Raw genomic sequence first — 22655 nt, forward strand, 5'->3', positions numbered from 1 at the left:
GGACAGAGGACTTATTGCCTGCTCAACTCCCTTCTGGGTTACCGCAAGAAAAGTGGTCCGGACGAGACTTGTCCGGCTAAACTGGCTCATATAGAGGCCGCTATGTCTAGACCATCTGCAACACTCTCCGCTCTTTTTGCCTCCCTGTCTCAGTCTGCAAATAGCACCAGCACCTACCATTCTCAAGGCTCCAGGCGAGAGGAACATCTTGGGCAGCTGGAGGAGACCCTGCTTTCGCCGCTTGAGAAGTTCCGATGCAGAGGTGAGGATTGTCCAGAAGCCCTTAACCCATGCCTCTGCTCTATAGCTCTCATCCTGGGGGATCGTGGATTATCTACCCACTTGAATCCACATAAGGGTAATTCAGGGCTGCACTACCTCCTCCCTACACTGATTGGTCAGGACATATTTCCACCTGGGGTTTATGGATCGGATGCCACACGTCGCATCGATCTATTGAAAAGCCCTTTTGATCCGGGAGGCCGTTCCTCTTACTTATCTGATTGCCCTGTGTGGCTCAACAGAGGGTCCATGATGTAGTCGGACTGTGAGTTGCATCATTGTCGGCCCTATTGGAGTGATTTCATGGTTCTCCTCACTTAAGCTGACCACAAACTGTTCTTCTCCGGATTCATGAGGGATAGTCTATATGAACCAACGGTGAGGGATCCCTCTTGGTGCCTTTTTGCTCATACGGGCAAATCCCTGGTCCTAATACTATATACTTTATCTCTATCACCCTGCTAAATGACAAGAAACTGTGAAGCTGACCCCACATACACTTCTAGATAGAATAACCCCTTTTGACCCGGGGGGCCAGCAGTGCTTTTGTTCTCCATGCTGAGTCTTATATAGCTCTGCAACAAGTTTGTATCAGAGAGTCAGTTACTCAGTCATATAAAGTGAGCGGCGCTTGATAATTGGGAAGATACCCCACACTGATAAAGGCTGCTAGACTTTAAAACTACACATATGGTCTAGAAGTTGTAATCTTATATATATGTTTATGATAGCTGATTTAGCACGATTCTCCTATTTAGTGCTTGTATGCCTATACTGTTTGATATTTACATTATTCACTGAGATTTAGTTCTATTTGTCTACAGAATGTATGTCTAACACTGTTTATGAGAGTCATAATTTTTGAGTTCAGCCTCTGCCCTATGCCAGTTTATTTTCCATATAATACCGTCTATATTTTCTAACTTTCTAATGAACAGGATGTGTTTTGTTGTGGTAACGTTTTTACTATTGTAGAATACCAGACTCTTATGTTTGTTTCAGACACTCAGTTAAAATAGTGTTGTCACCTTATGCCACATACTCCCAGAGTTAGGTAGGGCCTATGATAGCTCAGTATCACCCTCTAGAAATTGGGCTCCAATTCATTCATTTCTGATACAATAACTGACTCACTAATCAGTCACAGCTAAAAATACTGAAAATCCGCTCCTTGTCCTAAGAGCATTATTGGGGGTTTGAAATTACTAAGCTCAATTCACCCACTCTTTCTAGTCTCATTGTCCAACATAATACCACCCCTCCACAACTAGAAGTCCATAGCCCCCTTATAATCATCTAAGGTCTCATAAATGCGAGACTTTTCTTTTATAAACACCACATAATATGTTGCTTTCCCTCATCCTCAGCCAGAAATGCTCTCCTACTAATTTATAACCAGTTAGGTCTACTAGTTACTTGACCGTATGTGCTAAAGTACCTAAATTGATTATCCCATACACTGGATCCAACTATTTGGTACATACTTCATCCTCCTAGGACATGATGTTACCTATGTGGAACTTAATACTAGTACATATGCATGTTCCTGTTGAGCCTCTCTCCTCCCTTTCCCCGGGTACTTGTTGCCTGCGGGTCATACCCCTACTCCTTTGTCCCGCATCGCCTATAGGTGGCACTCCCCTAGGAGAGGAGCTCACCCAGAGGTCCTCTATGCGCCAAACATTCTAATGTCCCCCCCTCCCACATAATGTTATAGAGTGCCATTTTTATTTTATTTTTATTTATTTTATAGAAAGCGAATTTACTCACATTAAATACTAGACTAAGATTCAGTTGCTCCCTACTTAACTATCATCCCTCACTATATAATAGCGCCCTAGTAACTAGCTTTCATTTTCTAATAGTTTCCCTGGAGGAAAACAGATAAAGAGTAGCGTCCCCTCCTATTAGTTTTATACACAACATGTCCTTCCCTTTAAGCCCAATACACTGTAACTATATAATATGACCTCCACTAACTATCCTGCTGTCCTGTTTGGCTCCGCCCTCCACTCCCTTCCCCACTCCTTTACCCCTCTTGCCGCTAATTTGGTCCAAAAGCGGCTAAACATTAACTAACTCACACTTGCCTCACTATTACTAGAATATATAACCTTATAAATCTTTCTTATGGCAATGTGGTGATTATACTCTATATATATTATTTCAGCATATTATACATTATGTGTTTATGCACTGACTCTGAGTAGCTACACCAGATATAACAGTTATTATATCATTTGGTCCGCATGCTGAACTGAAGTCTTAATTTAGATAGTCCAAACTCTTTGCTAATGCCTCTGATGAACTGGATTCATATGCCCTTTCTATTTACCTATACTGCCTAGTCAACCTCCTTGCTTTTTCATATCTCTAATCAATTACAGCTTCCTCACTTCATTAATAATCCCCATCAAGTACCACTCCTTAAATATATAAATGCTTATTAGGCTGGCATAATTTGTATTGTCGACTCAGCAATATCTTTGTATTAGCATTGTATTCTTTTTATTTGTCATTATTTTTGGATGTGTCACTATTGTTACATTTGTTTATGACTTCAATAAAAAATTGTAAAAAAATAATAAAAAAATAATAAAAAATTAGTATATGAAGCTGGAGCTCCTGAAATTTGCGTCTTGTCTCCATGATGGTCGGCTCCTCCCCCGGTTTATAGTGTAGTTTAGTGCAATTTTTTCTCCAGCCAAACTCTTTATACAAGCTTTCAAGTAGTGTAAAAAGTCTGAGCGTTAAATGTGATTGAGTTCAAGAGATCACATTTGCTTTCAACTTGTTATAAGAGCACACATTACCGCTCAGTGATGCCCATAGAAAATATGGGGAGCGTAAATTACCGCACATTCACACAAACAAATTTGAGGTAATGTAAACAGCACCACTTGTAATATGGATTTGAGTGATCACATTTACGCTCCACACTATAGATAGTGCATCACTTGTTATCTGGCCCTATGTGTTTAACCACCAAAAAGGGGTTAAATGCATAGTTAACGGTAACCACAGAGCACTGATTCGATCAGAAGTGCTAATTGCACCACCCAGTGTTACATATTGAAATGTATTAGGAGTAGGATTCACCTCTGGCCTTTGCCTTCATGTAGGCTGTATGTAAGTATCATTTTTTTCTCATTTTTTAAATAAATGCATTTGTTATGAATACATTGAAATGTATTATTCACACTATCAAACCTTAGTGAAAAACAATGACCTTATCAAAGGTATCTTGATACGCTTTCTCTCACATTACTAATTAGTATATTTAATAAACATCTGCCTTACTAGATGTAATTAACTTTCACCTAAATTACGAGTTTTGCGCTAAACAGGGTACGAAACGAATGAACAAAAAGTTTAGTTATTTCACCCTCCCATAGCGCTGCCATTGTGATATGATGGCGATAAGCTCAATACCGCACAAAAGCCAAGGGCTGATAGGACGTGCTTGAGCACGCTTTCCCCCATAGAAATCAATGGGGAGAGAGTGTTAGAAAAAAAACTAACACCTGAAGTGCAGAATGGCGATCACCGTAACGTAACCCCATTAAAGTCTATGGGGAAAAAAGTTACGTTTAAACCTAACACCCTAACATAAACCCCAAGTCTAAACACCAATAATCCGCCCCTGACATCGCTAACACCTAAATAAATTATTAACCCCTTATCCGCTGCCCCGACATCGCCGACACCTAAATAAAGTTATTGACTTCTAATCTGCTGCTCCCGACATCGCCGCCACTAATAAAAGTTATTAAATCCTATTCCGCCTCTCCCCGACATCGCTGCCACTATAATAAAGTTATTAACCCCTATTCCCCTGTACCCCGACATCGCCACCACTATAATAAAGCTATTAACCCCTATTCCGCCCCTCCCCGACATCGCCGCCACTAAATAAAGTTATTAACCCCTAAACCTCCAGCCTTCCACATTTCCGCCACTAAAAACCCCCATTAACCCCTAAACCGCCAGCCCCCCACATCGCAAAACACTAAATTAAACTATTAAATTAAAATTACAATATAACTATATTTAAATAAATAAAAACTTACCTGTGAAATAAAAGTAAACCTAACATTAAACTATAAATTAACCTAACCTTAATATATTCTATATTCTAATAAAATAAAAAATACTACAAATTAACACTACGAAAAAAATTAAAAAAATCTAAAATTACAAAAAATTATAAAGACTAAATTAAGAAAAATAAAAAACACTACGATTACAAAAAATAAACAAATTTATCAAGAATAAAAACAATTACACCTGATCTAATAACCCTATAAAATGAAAAAGCCCCCTTAAAATAAAAACACCCCCTAGTCTACAATAAACTACCAATAACCCTTAAAAGGGCCTTTTGTAGGGCATTGCCCTAAAGAAATCAACTCTTTTACCTGTAAAAAAATACAAAGTCCCCCAACAGAAAAACCCACCACCCAACCAATCCCCCAAAATAAAAAACCTATCTCTAAAAAAAATCTAAGCTACCCATTGCCCCTAAAGGGGCATTTGTATAGGCATTGCCCTTAAAAGGGCATTCAGCTCTTTTCCAAGTGCCCATCCCTAATCTAAAAAAAACCCCACCCAAATAAAAAAAAAACTAACACTAACCCCAGAAGATCTACTCACGGTTCCTGAAGTCCGGACATCCATCTCCATCCAGGCAGCGAGGTTTTCATCCAGGCGGCGAGGTCTTCATCCATCCCGGGGGGCATCTTCTATCTTCATCCCGGAGGTGCGGAGTGGAGCCATGCTGGAAGCTGATCCCATCCTGCGCAGAGCGTCCTCTTCATATGGTCGCCGCCATACACTGAAGTTGACTGCAAGGTAGCCGTTTCAAAATGGCGTCCCTTGCATTCCTATTGGCTGATTTGATTCTTCAAACTCAAATCAGCCAATAGGATGAGAGCTTCTGAAATCCTATTGGCTGTTCAAATCAACAATCTACAATCAAGATGTTAAGTATACTGTTATATCTGTCAAGATCTACTGTTATAAAATGTACCTCTATGAATAAAGAAAACCGCTCTTGGAAATCCCATCCCTTGCCCATAACAGAAGGGAAGAGGAAAGCAAGCATACAAAACAAAAAAGGGCAACTTGTGGGCCAAAATTTAGCAAGTTAAGAATAATATCATGAATGGTTAACTACAGCCATTCCATATAGTTTCACAGATGTCTGAGAGCAACACTGTGTTCCTTTGTAGTTATGTTTTGTAGACACTGATATCTGATTTACACTGCAGTAGGGCTCCCAAGTGATAGAACTCAAAGATCTGTACTTATTGTAACAAACAAGAGAAGACGTGAATTCACCAACTGAGACTGCATATTTAAAATCACAGGTAAGTGTGCTCTATGGCAAATGAGTTAAGTGTATAATTCTACTATTAAATTACTTGTGATAAAGGAAAATGGTAATTATATGGTATAGTTAACCAAATTGCACAGTGAAGAATTAAATAATTGCCTAGATTACGAGTTTTGAGCGCTATAGGGAAATTAACGAACGCAACAAAAGTGGCGTTATATAATCTCCTATAGCACTGCCATTACAAGTTTAAAAAAAAAAAAAAAAAAAAAAAAACAGGCTTTAAAGGGCATTCAGCTCTGGGGGGGGCGGAGTCGACCAGTGAAGCAAATGGTCGCACATTGACAAAGCTCCGGTGATATCAGCTCTATTGGGTGATTTATAGCCCTTTAATAGGTCACCAACTGGGTTTATATATACCAAGAGAATACACTGAAGCTCATTATGTGCCAAACTGAAGATTGAGAGAACGCTTGTATACAATACATACATTGATGCAGCCTGAGGCCTAACGGGTGAAGCCGGAACAAGCGATGGCGCAGTATAACACACGTGGCGTGCATCTGAATGTTTGAGACATAGCAGTAGGGTAAGACAGAAACAGCAGCTAACTACAACTCTAACATCAAGCAGTCATCACCAACATACCCTGGAGAGATCCGTTGAGCAGACAAGATACCGGAACAACTCTGCTGGACATGCAGGTAGATATGTGCAGCGCTATATGCTGTAGCAATAAACGGGGACTTGCCACAGTTTGAAAATTACACTAAGCATCTGGAATTTACAATTAAGGGGATTTGAACCATATTGGGACTTGAGACTGTCTATAAACCCGATCTGAAAGGGGTAATATGTTATGGGCAATGTCTAATAGACCATTGACATAGTCCTATCCACGTGGAGCCTTTACCATATACTTATCAAGCCATCGACCCTAGAGACTTATTAATTCCTACCATATACGCAGTATAAATGCACATATCAAAGGACACCTGCAGAGAAGTTTTCTAACAGATTACAAGGTCTACACGACTAAATACACTACAATGACTTCCAAAAATAGAAAAATAAAGCTGATAGATCTTCTACAGGAGGCACATTAACAGGTGGCAAATTAAATTCATACTTTAAAAGCCAAGATTCTTCCTCTATATTGGAATTTGACTCGACAACTCCTGACCAACCTGACAATTTATCTCAGACCAATGCTTCTGCATTAGAGAATTCAGCACCTATAACAAAAGCTGATCTTCAAACTCTATCTACTAATGCTGATCACACCAATGTAATGCAACAGGTCAGCAGAGCTACTAAAGATGGCTTAGCTGAAGTTAAAAGGGACATCAGAGAACTGGGAGAGAGAGTTTTAGAATGAGAGAGTTTTAGAATTGAAGAACAGATGGAGGAAACAAATAAATCTTCAGACAATACTACACAGGCCTTCCAAGTTCAACATGAGGCGATAGATCATTTACAAACACAAATGGAGGATCTGGACAATAGAGGCCGCCGCCAAAATCTCCAGATTCGTGGCATCCCAGAACAAATTTTGTCACAGCAATTACCCTCCTACCTTCAAAACCTCTTTAAATATTTGCTAGACCCTGAAAAAGAACCCATTACCCTTGATAGGGCACATAGAGCCTTAAGGCCGAAGCCCCCTGACCATATGCCACCACGTGATGTGATTTTGTGCTGCCATAGATACACAGATAAAGAGAAAGCTTTACAAGCAGCCAGGAAAAAATCACACTTCCACTTTGGAGAGGATGCAATACAGATATATCCAGATCTTAGCCCTATCACTTTAGCCAAACACAAAGAGGCTAGATACCTAACTCTACATCTTCAAGATTTGGGAATCGCATATAGATGGGGATTACCCTTTGCAATCAAGGTCTCAAAAGATGAGAAAACGTATATCTACAGAGGTCCTGACGACTTAGAGCAATTTTGTAAACAGCTTAACATAGCACCACCTTCTTTGCCTAAATTGCAGGACTCTAATAAGAATAATATCCAACCGGGACTAACAGAGCTAAAATCCCAAAGGAGTAGCTGGACTACAATGCCACACAAAAGAAGAAATACTGAAGTATCCGGTCCTGTTTCTGCCTCCAGCTCCACAGATGAAACCTGACTTCTGTCTGGTTCCAGCAGGCCAGATTTATTAGAATAACTGTTGTCATAGGCTAGACAGCTTAAACTATTGAGCTTTACAAAGCAGATGAAGTTGAGTGTTATAGTTATCATAGTTTGTATGATAAGAAACCATTGATGCCCATAATAGAGCTGAGAGATAAACTATCTGATCTCTCCCCCCATCCATTTGCAAACTGCTCATAGTTTAGATAGGAACTTGTTAGATTTCTTTTTCATTCATATAAGGAGTAGTCTCATATTGTGTTACTGTTTGTCTCTTAAATGTTTTTGTTGTTATATGTATGTTGTTCTGGTCAAATATACTTATACGTTTATCGCCCTTAGATCTTCAAATAGAAAAAATACCCTCTCCTCTTGTTTTGAATGCCCTTCCTCAATAGGAACCTCACTCATAAGACAATATCTCAGAAAAAGCTCTCGATGCTTGCGCAGCTGTCTCCGGCGGGTAAGTCAATTTCCATTAACGTGTGTCACCTCCACTACAACCAAACATGACAGTCCCTAAAATACAAATCATATCACAAAACACCAAGGGGCTAAATTCTCCAACTAAACGCTCAGTAGCTCTCAAACACCTTGCTAAATATCCTTATTCTGTCATTTTTCTCCAGGAGACACATTTTGTTTCTGGAGAGGAACCCTCCCTAGTATCAAGAGATTTTCCTACTAGTTTCCATAACGCATACCACGCTAAAAAACAGGGAGTTTGCACCTTATTCCATAAACATTTGCATTTTCAATTACAAGACAAAATATCAGACTCTGAAGGCAGAATCCTTATTTTAGTGGGCCTCTTGTTTAACAAACCCGTTACATTTGTTAATGTGTATCACCTTTCAGTCATAGGAAATCCTTTTTTCGTAAACTGCATACACTTATATTAGAACACAGAAAGGGTATGTTGATAATGGGAGGAGACTTTAACACTACGCTAGACCCCGCACTTGACTCATATGCCAAACACGGACAGACAATGTCTAGGGCACCAAATGCAGTTCTTTCATTGATAAAATCCTTGGGATTGATAGATGTATGGAGGGTACAACATCCAACACAGCACAATTATACATTTTATTCCCATCCTTGGTCCTCATACACACGTATTGACTTCTTATTCATTGATAGGAATCATCTATCTCTTGTAGCAAGATTTGTGCTACAGCTTGGTCCGACCATTCTGTGGTCCTAATGGATCTGGAGTGGCCGGATGCACCGACAGTGCCCTTTATCTGGAGAATGGATAATTCCCTCCTCCATCATCCCCCAGTCCAGAAAATAATAACAAAAGCAGTTCAGGAATATTTCCTATTTAACAATAACAAGGAAACACAACCGAGATATATTTGGGAGGCGCATAAGGCTGTTATTAGGGGGGGAATACATAAAACAAAAAGCTATAATGAGGAAACATTACAACTCCTCTATCTTGGCATTGACGACCCACCTAAACGAACTTGAATTACAACACAAAAATAACTTCCCTGATGCAACATTACTAACACAAATTACCAAAGTGAGGCAAGATATTAATAAGATTTTGATCAAGGAAGCACAAAGAAAGGCCCTAGCATTGAAGAAAATGTATTTTTATGAGGGTAATAGAGCAGGACCAAGACTAGCTAGACTCCTAAATGAACAGAACATGAAAACACATATAAATAAAATAATAACGCCACAAGGCCAAACTCTGCTAGATAGCAAGGAAATTGCAGCTCAGTTTGGGACTTATTATTCAGAACTATACATTTTGCAAACAGACCAGTCCCCAAGTAGATTGAACATGATTAAAAATTACATTAAAGATGCACATTTGCCCAAAATAAAGACATCATTAAGAGATGAATTCGAAGCCCCTATTACACTGCAAGAGGTTCTCTCTGTCATGAAAGATCTACCTTCGGGGAAGAGCCCTGGCCCAGACGAGTTTACTAACATGTATTATAAAATGTACAAATCCTCCCTAGCGCCACACCTTCTAGCCCTGTTTCAGACTATTGATAAGGACACTCCTTTAACTATGGAAATGCAACAAGCCCATATATCCGTTATTCTAAAACTAGATAAAACCCCTACAGACCCAAATTTTTTTAGACCCATTTTATTACTAAATGCAGACCTCAAAATCCTGGGTAAGATTGTAGCAAAAAAGATTAAACAAAATACTCACAGACATCATTCACACCGACCAAGTTGGTTTTATTCCCCACAGAGAAGCGAGGGATAATACGATCAGAGCCCTGACCCTTATGTCATATGCCAAATACCATAAAATACTGACGGTCTTCTTGGCGACCAATGCCGAGAAGGCCTTTGATCGGCTTGATTGGCAATTTCTAAAAGAGGCATTAAAAGGGATAGGGTTGGGGCCCCTAATGCAAAAAAGCTCAGGTTGAAGAGGAAATATTACAGGCCCCAGAAATTAGTTTGGAAAACAGTTCAGGGACATCAGGTCAAGTTCCTGTTAAGAACGGAGGGTTTAATCCTAACTATCATAACAAACCTAGTGGTGGATGGAATAAACAAAGGTTCCATAATTATAACAACAATAATTGGGAAGGATCCTATAGGAATACTAACAATCAGAATAGACCTTATGGGAAGGTTGATAATGGTAGATACTTCAGGGAACGTCTCAATAGTAGAGAACACTTGGTGAAAGATGATTGGAGAGGAGCTTCAGGGAAGAAACAGGGCAATAGAAATAATTACCACCAAAATGGTTTTGGATATAATAAGGTTAAAAATCAGTACTCTACATATACCCCTGATAAACAGAGAGAACCGGTATGGAATAGACTAGGTGCAAAACCTAAACCTAAGTCTAATCAAGGCACTCCTAGAAATCAAAATAAGGTTAATTTTTTAGAGAAGGATTATGTCAGCCCGAATGTGAGATTAGAAAATCAAATACAGACAGAAGGCCCCTGGGAAACCAGGAGAAGACCCTCAAAACGAGCATTAGAAGTAGAAGAGGGACAAGGGGAGGATATAGAATACAGTCAATCAAACAGAAAAAGAATGAACTAACACGTTTAAAGAATGAAAAATTAATTTGTCTGATGCCGAATTAAGTGATGATGGCGTCAGACTCCTTGGTAAGGGTTTGAACTTTGCTCCTAAAAGTAAACCGAATAAATTTGAGGTTTACATGGATGTACAGAAATTTATACGGAAGCTGACGTTGAAACGTTACTTTTTAAAGGATCAGACTAATAGAGAACTATGTAATAAAACATACTTTGAAAGTACAGATTTAGAGACTTTGAAAATCTTAAAAGATTTAGAATCGAATTCATATTCTTTGGATGTAGATCTGGTTAAAGTGGCTGAACCTACAGACCCCTCTGATTTAAACCTTTCAGAGCTTTCTGAATATGGAGAGGCGGGACCTATTCGCCACTCCAATTTAAAAAGGAAATCTCTCTTCTACCCTGTTAATATGCAGGGAGACCAATTGCCCGTGTTTAACAAGTTAGTCTGTGAAGAATTAAATAAAAAACTATCTCAATCTACAGTAAATAAACATAATGATAACTTAAGTCCTAATGAGAGGCATGCATTAGAGTTACTGAAGAGTAATAAGAATATTGTTCTAAGAGCTGCCGATAAGGGAGGGGTTAATAGTCCAAAATAGAATTGACTATATAGCTGAAGCTAATAGATTATTGGGTGACACAGTGGTATATAAAAAATTGGATTACAATCCCACAACTACCTTTCAAAAAGATCTAAACATTTTAGTTTTGAAAGCTAAAGAGGATGATATTTTGTCACGAGATGAGGTTAACTTCATCATCCAACAAAATCCCAAAGTACCTATATTTTATCACCTTCCCAAGGTGCACAAGTGTCTATCCAAACCCCCAGGAAGGCCCATTATTTCTGGGATTGAGCCCCTGTGCCATAATCTCTCAAAGTATGTTGACTATTACCTTCAACCTTTAGTGAGGAACACCAGGGCCTTTTTAAAGGACACTACTGAGGTCATTAAAATCTTTGAGGGAATAGAATGGGAAGAGGATTTTTGGTGGACCACTTATGATGTGTCCTCATTATATACTAATATAAAACATGAAAAAGGTATTAGAGCGATTAAAAGAGCATTTTTGTATTATGATATTCCTGATGTTCATTTGCAATTCATTTTGGATTCCATTTCATTTATTCTTTCTCATAATTATTTTGAATTTGAGGATTCTTTTTATTTGCAGCTTAAGGGAACAGCGATGGGGACAACCTTTGCTCCATCTTACGCTAATATTTTTATGGATGATTTTGAGAGAGAGTATATTTGGAATAATAATCCCTTTGAAGGTAATATTGTAAAGTATGCTAGATATATTGATGACGTGATTATCCTATGGAGAGGGTCGTCACTCTCTTTGACACAATTTTCCACATATATAAATGAAAATTCTTTTGATTTAGAATTTTGTGGTACATGTTCTAAGGATAATATTGTGTTTTTAGATATTAATCTTATGAAGGATCCTACAGATAATAAAGTCATAGTGAAAAATCATAAGAAGACAGTAAATAGGAATAGCTTTGTTGATGCCAGGAGTGGACATCTCAAAAATTGGAAGAACAATATCCCTTTTAGTCTATACACTCGAGTGAGACGTAATTGTTCGAAAATAACAGATTTTGATAGTGAAGCTGAAGCACTAGATAAAAATTTTTTAGAGAAGGGTTATGAGAACGAACTATTAAAATCAGCCAAGTCAAGGGCCAGAAATTTAGATAGGAATAGACTCCTTAATAATACCAATAAACATCAAATCAATAGTGAGGATGGGAACAACCAAACAAGGTTTATAACCACCTATAGTGAAGGTGCGGGTATAATAAAGAAGGTAATGAATAAACATTGGGGAATACTCAAGTCTGATCCAATCTTAAGTCAAATTATAACAGATAAACCTTGTATTACTTTTAGAAAAAAATCGAAACTTGAAAAACCATCTAGCTCCCAGTAAATTGAGAAAAGGGGAAAATAATGGTTTAACAACTAATGAAAATAAAAATACCCTAAGCAACTGGTTATCTATTCCAGCTGGCACTTACAAATGTAATAAGAGCAAATGTAACATGTGCTCCTTTGTCAGAAGAGGTAACAAGTTCAGTAATTCTGATGGTACAGAACAATTTGAAATCAAACACAGATGCAACTGTGAATCAACATACACTGTATATCTGTTAAGATGCAGTTGTGATCTGATTTACATTGGACTAGAACAAGGTTCAATGAACACCTTTATAAAATTAAAAATGTTTTCAAAAAACACAGTGTACCTAATCATTTTCTATTGGTCCATGGCAGTGACCCAAGAGGTTTAGAAGTACAAATAATAGATTGGATACCACCAAGCTATCCTAATAGATTGAGGACCCTGAGACAACGAGAAACTGAATGGATCTACAAGCTAAAGAGTCTGAATCCTTCAGGTCTCAATATTGATTTAGATGTACAGGCCTTCCTATGAATAAATGTAGTTCTTAAGATATAATTCTATAAGTGTCTTTTTAGTTATATGTATGAATCTATTTTTAGTATCAGAGTCTATGAATCTCCCCTCCATTTAGTTTTTAAAATATTTTTTATCTGTAGAATTACATATTTGTGCAATAATATTTGTATAACAAAATGAATTTACTTATGTATATCTCTTATTGTTACAGGAATCACATCAATATTTAGTCTATTATGAATATTTTACTTCCAAATGTATTTACAATGTATTTTTGTGTATTTTTATATATTATGTTTTTCATATCATATTGTTTTATATTGCTCGATTTAGGATGATTGTTTATGAGTTTTATGAATTGTTTTTATACAACTATTATATGTAATGTTTTTATACAACTATCATATGCAATGTTTTAATCTTTTAATATTTGTATTCTAAATTGTGTGCTCTAATTATTCTGTACCTTAATGGTTTTGTAAATGCATGCAGTTTGCGCACAAATATACTATTGAGTATAATCAATTGTCATCCTGTGGTTTAGAATATAATTTGTATGAATTGCCTCTTGCAGTTAGAATTGTTAAATCGCTGTTCACAAGGGTGTGTACTTAGAACGCATCCGGATTGGTGTGTATCATTATCCAATCAGGTGGAAGCACCGGCTTTAAATACGAACATTCTATTCAGCATATCATCTTGCTCTTGATAAAGCCCGGGCATACACCGGGGGAAACGCGTCAAGCTATCTACATGTTTTAAAAAAGGGATTGGACAAAGCCTCCCACCGTGACCTAAGCTGTGTGCAGCTCCCAGATGAAAAGTGAGACATACTAGCCGGCTGTGGTCTTCTTTGCTTCTGGATAAAGAATTGTTCACATCATAGATTGTGAAAGGCTCTTTTTAACCTACCGTTTGTAAGTAGGAATTGTACTGTGTCTTTTATATGTGCCAATAAAACTACTACCTTGAATCTCGGTTCTTCTGTGCTGTTCTTACTTAACAGCTTTTTTGCATCACGTCATTATCCAATGTGGGGAGAGAGACACAGGACGAGAGTGGCTGCATTAGGATCGATTTGAAAGAACATTAACTGTGGGTGGAAACACCCGTATCCCTCTTAGTTCCACAGAGGATTAGTCTGTATTTAAGACTATTGGTAATACTGTCATTTTTTATGTATAATTGGTGAAGCGCTGCTTTCTATTTTCTTTTTCTTTGTTTGTTTCTTCTGTCTCATTAGCAGCTGCATCACTCTGATTATAATCTGTTGATGTTTAAACATAACTTACAAAGCTCTTAGATTGCTTTTACCTTAGCAACAGTTTGTTAATTAAAAATTTGTTTTAAGATTTTTTATATATATGCTGCTTTCTATTTTCTTTTTCTTTTTCTTTGGGACCCCTAATGCTTGATAGGATATTCAGCCTCTACGCACACCCTACAGCAAAAGTTAAAGCAAACGGTATTTTATCACATCCATTTACGATAAACAATGGAACCAGCCAGGGGTGCCCGCTCTCACCCCTGCTATTTGCTCTAACAATGGAGGTATTGGCATCTCACGTTCGGAAAAATCATTTAATAAAAGGTTTAGTCATTGGCCCCCATAGTTTCAAAATCGCTCTCTATGCAGATGACGTCCTTTTCACGATTACTGACCCGACCCACTCCCTAATAGCAATCATGAAAGAGTTAGATAGTTTTGGGAAATGTTCTAACTTCTCAGTAAATCCCTCAAAATCAGAATTATTAAATATTTCCCTCAGGCAAGATGTATTTATGGGACTCTCAGAGGTCTGCCCTTTGAGACTTAAGACTGACGCTATTAAATATTTAGGTATATACTTATCCCCAAATCATAAAACACTATTTAAAAAGAATTTTGAGACTCTACTACAGTCGGTACAGAAAGATCTCAATAAATGGATGAGTAAATCTATATCCTGGTGGGGAAGAGTGCAATGTATTAAAATGACAACATTAGAATTTTATACGTCTTACAAGCCCTACCTATAGCTTTACCTAGATGGTTCCCTACTCAGATTCAGAAACATATAAATAAATTTGTATGGGGCACATGTAAGCCCCGGGTAAACTCGGCTACAATGTATAGATCTACACTCACCGGGGGACTTGGCCTTACAGAAATTAAAGTCTATTTAGATGCAATAATTTTGCAGAGGGTTTTAGATTGGCATAACACATCAGATCATAAAGCTTGGATAGCGATTGACTCCCATATATTAAAAGTCCCCTCCGTTGGAGCTTTATGCTGGGTACCTAAAATACTAAGACCACCACAATGTGTGACACTTCCAATACACAGACATTTTTTTGAAGAATGGGATATGATAGTAAAGAAGAAGGGTGATATATCTAACCCCAGATCCCCTCTTTTCCCGATTCCAATAAATGTATAACTCACAGGGGGGCTAGACAGAAATTACCAAAGATTAGTAGAATGGGGACATATGACACCTTTGAGGGAATTTCTACATGAGGGTAAGCTCTTGAGACAAGACAAAATGAAAGAGGTGGCTTGGCTAAAATATATGCAACTAGAACACTTCATAAATACATCACCTTACAAAGAGGATTTTCTGCGACAATTGACTCCTTTTGAAAAGGCCTGCTCCTTGAGTACGCCGATCCCACACTCTCTAGTATAGTATTACTCAACCTATTATCAAAACAGTCATGTAAACTCCGGAGACAGCTGCTGCAGGTGGGAATAAATGGCGCAAAATCCCTGATAGCATTAAAATGGAAAACACCAACCCCATTGACAGGGCAGATGTGGCTAGACAGGGTCGAGGAGCTGTTATGCTTAGAGGAATATGGTTTCATGAAGAGAAATAGATTAGAGTTTTTTCATAACATGAGATTCCTATGGGATGAATCCCTCACACCTTCTACCCCTCCACCTCCAATATCTGTCCTAAAAAGAAATTGAATCACACTTGGATTCCAACTATAAAGAGAGGAGAGGGAAGCCTAGGATACTGAAAGTAATACCTAAAATTTGAGGGCAAAGGAAGAATGGTGAAAAGATAATACCAAAAGACAAAGATATAGTGTAGCATAGCAAATAGAAACAAAAGACCAGAACTGTTTTTGTTTTTTCTTGTTATTTGTTATTTTTACTGTCTATTATAGGTTTATAATCGTTGTTAAAAGCCATCTTCAAATCAATGATTTTTGTATACTGTAGCATGATCTGTAAGATATTTGTATCATATAGCCAAACCCCTTTGTATGTAACCAAATATTATGCATATGATAAATAAAAGATGGATTTAAATAAAAAAATAAAATAAAAAAAGGGCATTCAGCTCTTTTTCCAAGTGCCCATCCCTAATCTAAAAAAAAAAAACTCAATTTTTTTAAAAAAAACTAACACTAACCCCAGAAGATCTACTCATGGTTCCTGTCAGGACATCAATCTCCATCCAGGCAGCGAGGTCTTCATCCAGGGCGGCGAGGTCTTAATCCATCCCGGGGGTGTCTTCTATCTTCATCCCTGTGGCATGCAGCGGAGCCATACTGGAGGCTTATCCCATCCTGCGCAGAGCGTCCTCTTCATACGGTCGCTGCTGTACACTAAAGTTGAATGCAAGGTAACCATTTCAAAATGGCATCCCTTACATTCCTATTGGCTGATTTGATTTTTCAAATTCAAATCAGCCAATAGGATGAGAGCTTCTGAAATCCTATTGGCTTTTCAAATCAGTCAATAGGATTTCAGTAGCTCTCATCCTATTGGCTGTTTTGAACAGTCAATAGGATTTCAGTTTTTTTGGGGTGTTTTTTTTTTAGATTAGGGATGGGCACTTGCAAAAGAACTGAATACCCATTTAAGAGCAATGCAAAAGAGCTAAATGCCCTTTTAAGGGCAATGCCCATACAAATGCCACTTTAGGGGCAATGGGTAGCTTAGGATTTTAGAGTTAGTTTTTTTATTTTAGGGGGTTGATTGGGTGGTGGGTTTTACTGTTGGGGGCCCTTTTAAGGGCTATTGGCAGTTTATTGTAGGCTAGTGTTTTCATTTTGGGGGGGCTTTTTTATTTTTATAGTGCTATAAGATTAGGTGTAATTAATTTTATTTTTTATAATTTCGTTTATTTTTTTTGTAATCTTACGGCTAGATTACGAGTTTTGCGTTAGAGGCTATGCAGTGCTAACAAGCAGTTTTCTCTCACCGCTCACTTACCTACAGCGCTGGTATTACAGGTTTTCAGAAACCCATCGTTAAAAGACAAGAAGTGAGCGGTGAACAAAATTTTGCTCATTACCGTACTCCAATACCAGCGCTACTTAAGTCAGCGGTGAGCTGGTGTAACGTGCTCATGCCGGCTGAAAAAAAGTCTAACACCTGCAAAAAAGCAGCGTTAAACTCACTAACGCAGCCCCATTGATTCATATGGGGAAATAAAAGTTATGTCTACACCTAACACCCTAACATGAACCCCGAGTCTAAACACCCCTAATCTTACACTTATTAACCCCTAATCTGCTGCCCCCGACATCACCGACACCTACATTTTATTATTAACCCCTAATCTGCCGCTCCAGACACCGCCGCCACCTACATTATACTTATGAACCCCTAATCTGCTGCCCCAATGTCGCCGCCACTATAATAAACATATTAACCCCTAAACCACCACACTCCCGCCTCGCAGACATTAGTTAAATATTATTACCCATAATCTGCCATCCCTAACATCTCCGCCACCTACCTACATTTATTAACCCCTAATCTGCAGTCCCCAACGTTGCCGCCACTATATTAAAGTTATTTTGCCCTAAACCTAAGTCTTACCCTAAACCTAACACCCCCTAACTTAAATATAATTTAAATAAATCTAAATAAATATTCCTATCATTAACAAAATTATTCCTGTTTGAAACTAAATACTTACCTATAAAATAAACCCTAAGCTAGCGACAATATAACTAATAGTTACATTGTTGCTAGTTTAGGATTTATTTTTATTTTACAGGTAAGTTTGTATTTATTTTAACTAGGTAGAATAGTTACTAAATAGTTATTAACTATTTAATAATTAACCTAGCTAAAATAAATACAAATTTACCTGTAAAATAAAACCTAACGTAAGTTACAATAATACCTAACACTACAATATAATTGAATAAATTAACTAAATTAAATACAATTACCTAAATTAAATTAAATTAGCTAAAGTACAACCCCCCCCACTAAATTACAGAAAATAATAAATAAATTACAGATATTTAAACTAATTACACCTAATGTAATAGCCCTATTAAAATAAAAAAAAAGTAATCAGCTCTGTTACCTGTAAAAAATAATATGTTTATTATAGTGGTGGCGACGTTGGGGGCAGCAGATTAGGGTTTAAAAAGTGTAGGTATGTTGCGGCGACATTGGGGAAGGCAGCTTAGGTGTTAATAAATATAATGTAGGTGGCGGCGATGCTGGGGGCAGCAGATTAGGGGTTCATAAATATAATGTAGGTGGCGGCGGTGTCCGGAGTGGCAGATTAGGGGTTAAAATTTTTATTTTAGTGTTTGCAATGCGGGAGGGCCTCGGTTTAGGGGTTAATAGGTAGTTTATGGGTGTTAGTGTACTTTTTAGCACTTTAGTTATGAGTTTTATGTTACGGCGTTGTACCATAAAACTCTTAACTACTGACTTTTAAATACAGTAGGACTCTTGACAGTAGAGGGTGTACCGCTCACTTTTTGGCCTCCCAGGACAGACTCGTAATACCGGCGCTATGGAAGTCCCATAGAAAAAAGACTTTACGAAATTTACGTAAGTCGTTTGCGGTAAGGCCGAAGAAGTGTGCGGTGACCCTAAACCTTCAAGACTCTTAATACCAGCGGGCGTAAAAAAGCAGCGTTAGGACCTCTTAACGCTGCTTTTTTTTACCCTAATGCACAACTCGTAATCTAGCCATTTGTGTTTTTTATTTTTCGGGATTTTAGTGTTAATTATTTTTGGTAAACTTCGATTTTTTAAATTTTTCCTAGGATTTGGTTTTTTTTAGTTGTAATTTTGATTATTTAATTTTTTTGTAGTGTAAGTTTTTTTTTAAATTTGTAAGTTAGATATTTTATTTGGTAGTATTTTTTATTTTATTAGATTAGTTATGTTAGGTTAATTTATAGTTGAATGTTAGGTTTATTTTTAATTCACATGTAAGTTTTTATTTATTTAAATAGAGTTATATTGTAATTTTAATTTAAAGTTAGGGGGTGTTAGTTTTAAGGGTTAATAGTTTAATTTAGTGTTTTATGATGTGGGGGGGGGCGTCGGTTTAGGGGTTAATAACTTTATTTAGTGGATGCTATGTTAGGGTGCGGCGGAATAGGGGTTAATAACTTTATTATAGTGGGGGAGCGGCAGTTTAGGTATTAATATATTTAAATAGTGTTGGCGATGTAGGTGGGCAGCAGATTAAGGGTTAATATGTAGGTTATGGGTGTTAGTGTACTTTGTAACACTTTAGTTATGAGTTCTGTGAAACATTTTTGTTACACAAAATCCATAGCTACTGGTTTCAGATGGTGGTATGGATCGTGTCGGTATAGAGCGTAATGCAAACATTTTAGCCTGAATGCACAACCTGTAATACCGGCGCTATGGAAATCCTACATAAAAACATAATTTTTCTTGAGTGCGGGATTTGACCGACATGACTCCCAATAGCGCTTTCCTGCTTTTACGCTGAAATTGCCTTTTTTTTAAGTGTTAAAAGCCGCAACGCAAAACTAGTAATCTAGATTTTTTTTTTAACCAAATATATTTTTATTAAGCTGTTCTTTTTTATTATTTTAATCTCACACAGCTTTTAATTGTAACTGATGAATAGGCAATACATTAGCCTGCAGAAACCTAGAAATGTTTGCAAACATGCATCATTGAATAAAAGGTCAGGAGTCTCCTGCTGACTTTATAGTCAGTATCTAAATTCTTAATCACTTTGCCAGATTAAGTCAGAATTTAAACTTTTTTATTCACTGCATGTGTTAAAATCAAGTCTTACCGACCAATTGTTTTGAAAAGATTAAAAGGGTTTTTGAAAATTCGAAAACAAAAATAAGTGCACCGGTTACATTTAATAATTTATAGCTTTTCCTAGTTGTTTCTCAAAAAGGGCATTATCCTTTTGAAAAACCTCAGAGTATTAGTATCATTGGGCTCCATCTCTGTTAAGCCACAAAATAGACCAACGGCTTTTGTTTTTTAGCTATTATCTTTTTTTTTTATTGAGGATAATGAACAGAATATGATTACATGTGAAATTGGAAACTTAAAATCACAGGATGATGATCAACCAATAGAATGAGAGCTGCTTACATCCTATTGGCTGATTTAAACAGCCAATAGGATTTAAGCAGCTCTCAATCTATTGGCTGATTCATCATGCAATAGAATTATAGCTGCTTAAATCCTATTGGATGATTTGAACAGCAAGGGATGCCATCTTGTATCGCGTACCTTGCATTGAAGATTCAGTGTGTGGCGGCAACTGTATGAAGAGGATGCTCCACGCCGGATGTCTTCAGGATGGACCCGCTCCACGCCACCGGGAACAAGATATAAAATGCCACCTGGATGAAGATTGAAGAGGTCGTCTGGATGAAGAATTCTCGCCGCTTGGATGAGGACTTCTCCTCCAGGAGGAAAATTGAAGAGGCCGCCTGGATGAAGACTTTTCGCCGCCTGGATGTCGACTTCTCCACCGGGATGAAGATCGTTCAAGCGGGACTTCAAAAAAAACTGTAAGTGTTTTTTTTGGGTGTTTTTTTTTTTTAGATCAGGGTTTGGGCATGTAAAGAGCTAAATGTCCATACAAATGCCCTTTTCAGAGCAATGGGTAGTTTAGGTTTTTTAGATTTAGTTTTTTTTTATTTTGGGGGAATGGTTGGGTGGTGGGTTTTACTGTTGTGGGGGTCTTTGTATTTTTTTTACAGGTAAAAGAGCTGTTTAACTTAGGGCAATACCCTACAAAAGGCCCTTTTAAGGGCCATTGGTAGTTTATTGTAGGCTAGGGTTTTTTTTATTTTGGGTGTGCTTTTTTATTTTGATAGGGCTATCAGATTAGGTGTAAATCTTTCTTAATTTTGATAATTTCATTTGTTATTTTTCGTACTTTAGTGTTTGTTATTATTTGTAATTTAGTCTTTTTTTTGTAATTAGATACTTTGTAATTTTTTTATAGAAGTTTTAGGATATTTTTAAAGTGTAGTTTAGTTTAATTTAATTTAATTGGTAATTAGTTTAAGAATTATATTAGTTTAATAGTTAGTTTAAACTTAGTTTTTTTAAATTGACAGGAAAGTTTTAATTTAATTTAAGCTAGGGAAATTGTAATTTTAATATAAAGTTAGGGGGCTACTAGTTTAATTTAGTTTATTGCGATGTGGGGCGCTTTTGGTTTAGGGGTTAATAGTTTAGTTTAGTATATTTTGTTGTGGGGGGCTTTTGGTTTAGGGGTTAATAGGTTTATTATAGTGGCGGCGGTGTAGGGCTAAATAACTTTAGTATAGTGGGGCGATGTGGGCGAACGGCAGATTAGGGGTTAATAATATTTAAATAGTGTTTGCGATGTGGGAGGGTGGCAGTTTAGGGATTAATACGTTTATTATAGTGGTGACGATGTCAGGGAGCGGCAAAATAGGGGTCAATATTTTTTTAGAGTGGCAGCGATATCGGGAGCGGCAGATTAGGGGTTAATAAGTTTAATATTGTATTTGTGATGTGGGAGGGCCTAGGTTTAGGAGTTAATAGGTATAATAGGTGTATGGGTGTTAGTGTACTTTTTAACACATTAGTTATGAGTTTTATGTTACAGCTTTGTAGCGTAAAACTACTGACTTTAGATGGCGTTACGGATCTTGTCGTTTTAGAGTGTAACGCACGCTTTTTAGCCTCACTGCAAAACTCATAATACCAGCGCTGTGGGAATCCCATTAAAAAAACGTAATTTTTAGGAGTGTGGTACTGACGTTGCGTTTTAGGCTAAAAGGCTTGCGGTACACCTATACAGACAAGACTTGTAATGGCTGCGGTGCTGTTTTAACGCTGAAAATACCATATTTTCAGTGTTAAAAGACGAACGCACAAACTTGTAATCTAACTGTATGTAATTAATGATATCCATACCTAGGGTCTATTTTGGTACAAGGGTATTGACATACAAAGTCCACAAACTGAAGGAATCATCAACATATTCAGAATAGACATAAATAAGACCCACACTATTGTAATTTGACAAACTACAAAGTGATGAGGTGTAATTAGAAAAAAAAAATCAAACATTTTATTGCAATTTACAAGGAGGCATCAAAGTGAGAGAAAAGACCCAAAAATATAAATCAATTGATCTTAACCAAATCAGAATCTT

This window comes from Bombina bombina, chromosome 2, assembly GCF_027579735.1.
Source record: "Bombina bombina isolate aBomBom1 chromosome 2, aBomBom1.pri, whole genome shotgun sequence".
NCBI lineage: Eukaryota > Metazoa > Chordata > Amphibia > Anura > Bombinatoridae > Bombina > Bombina bombina.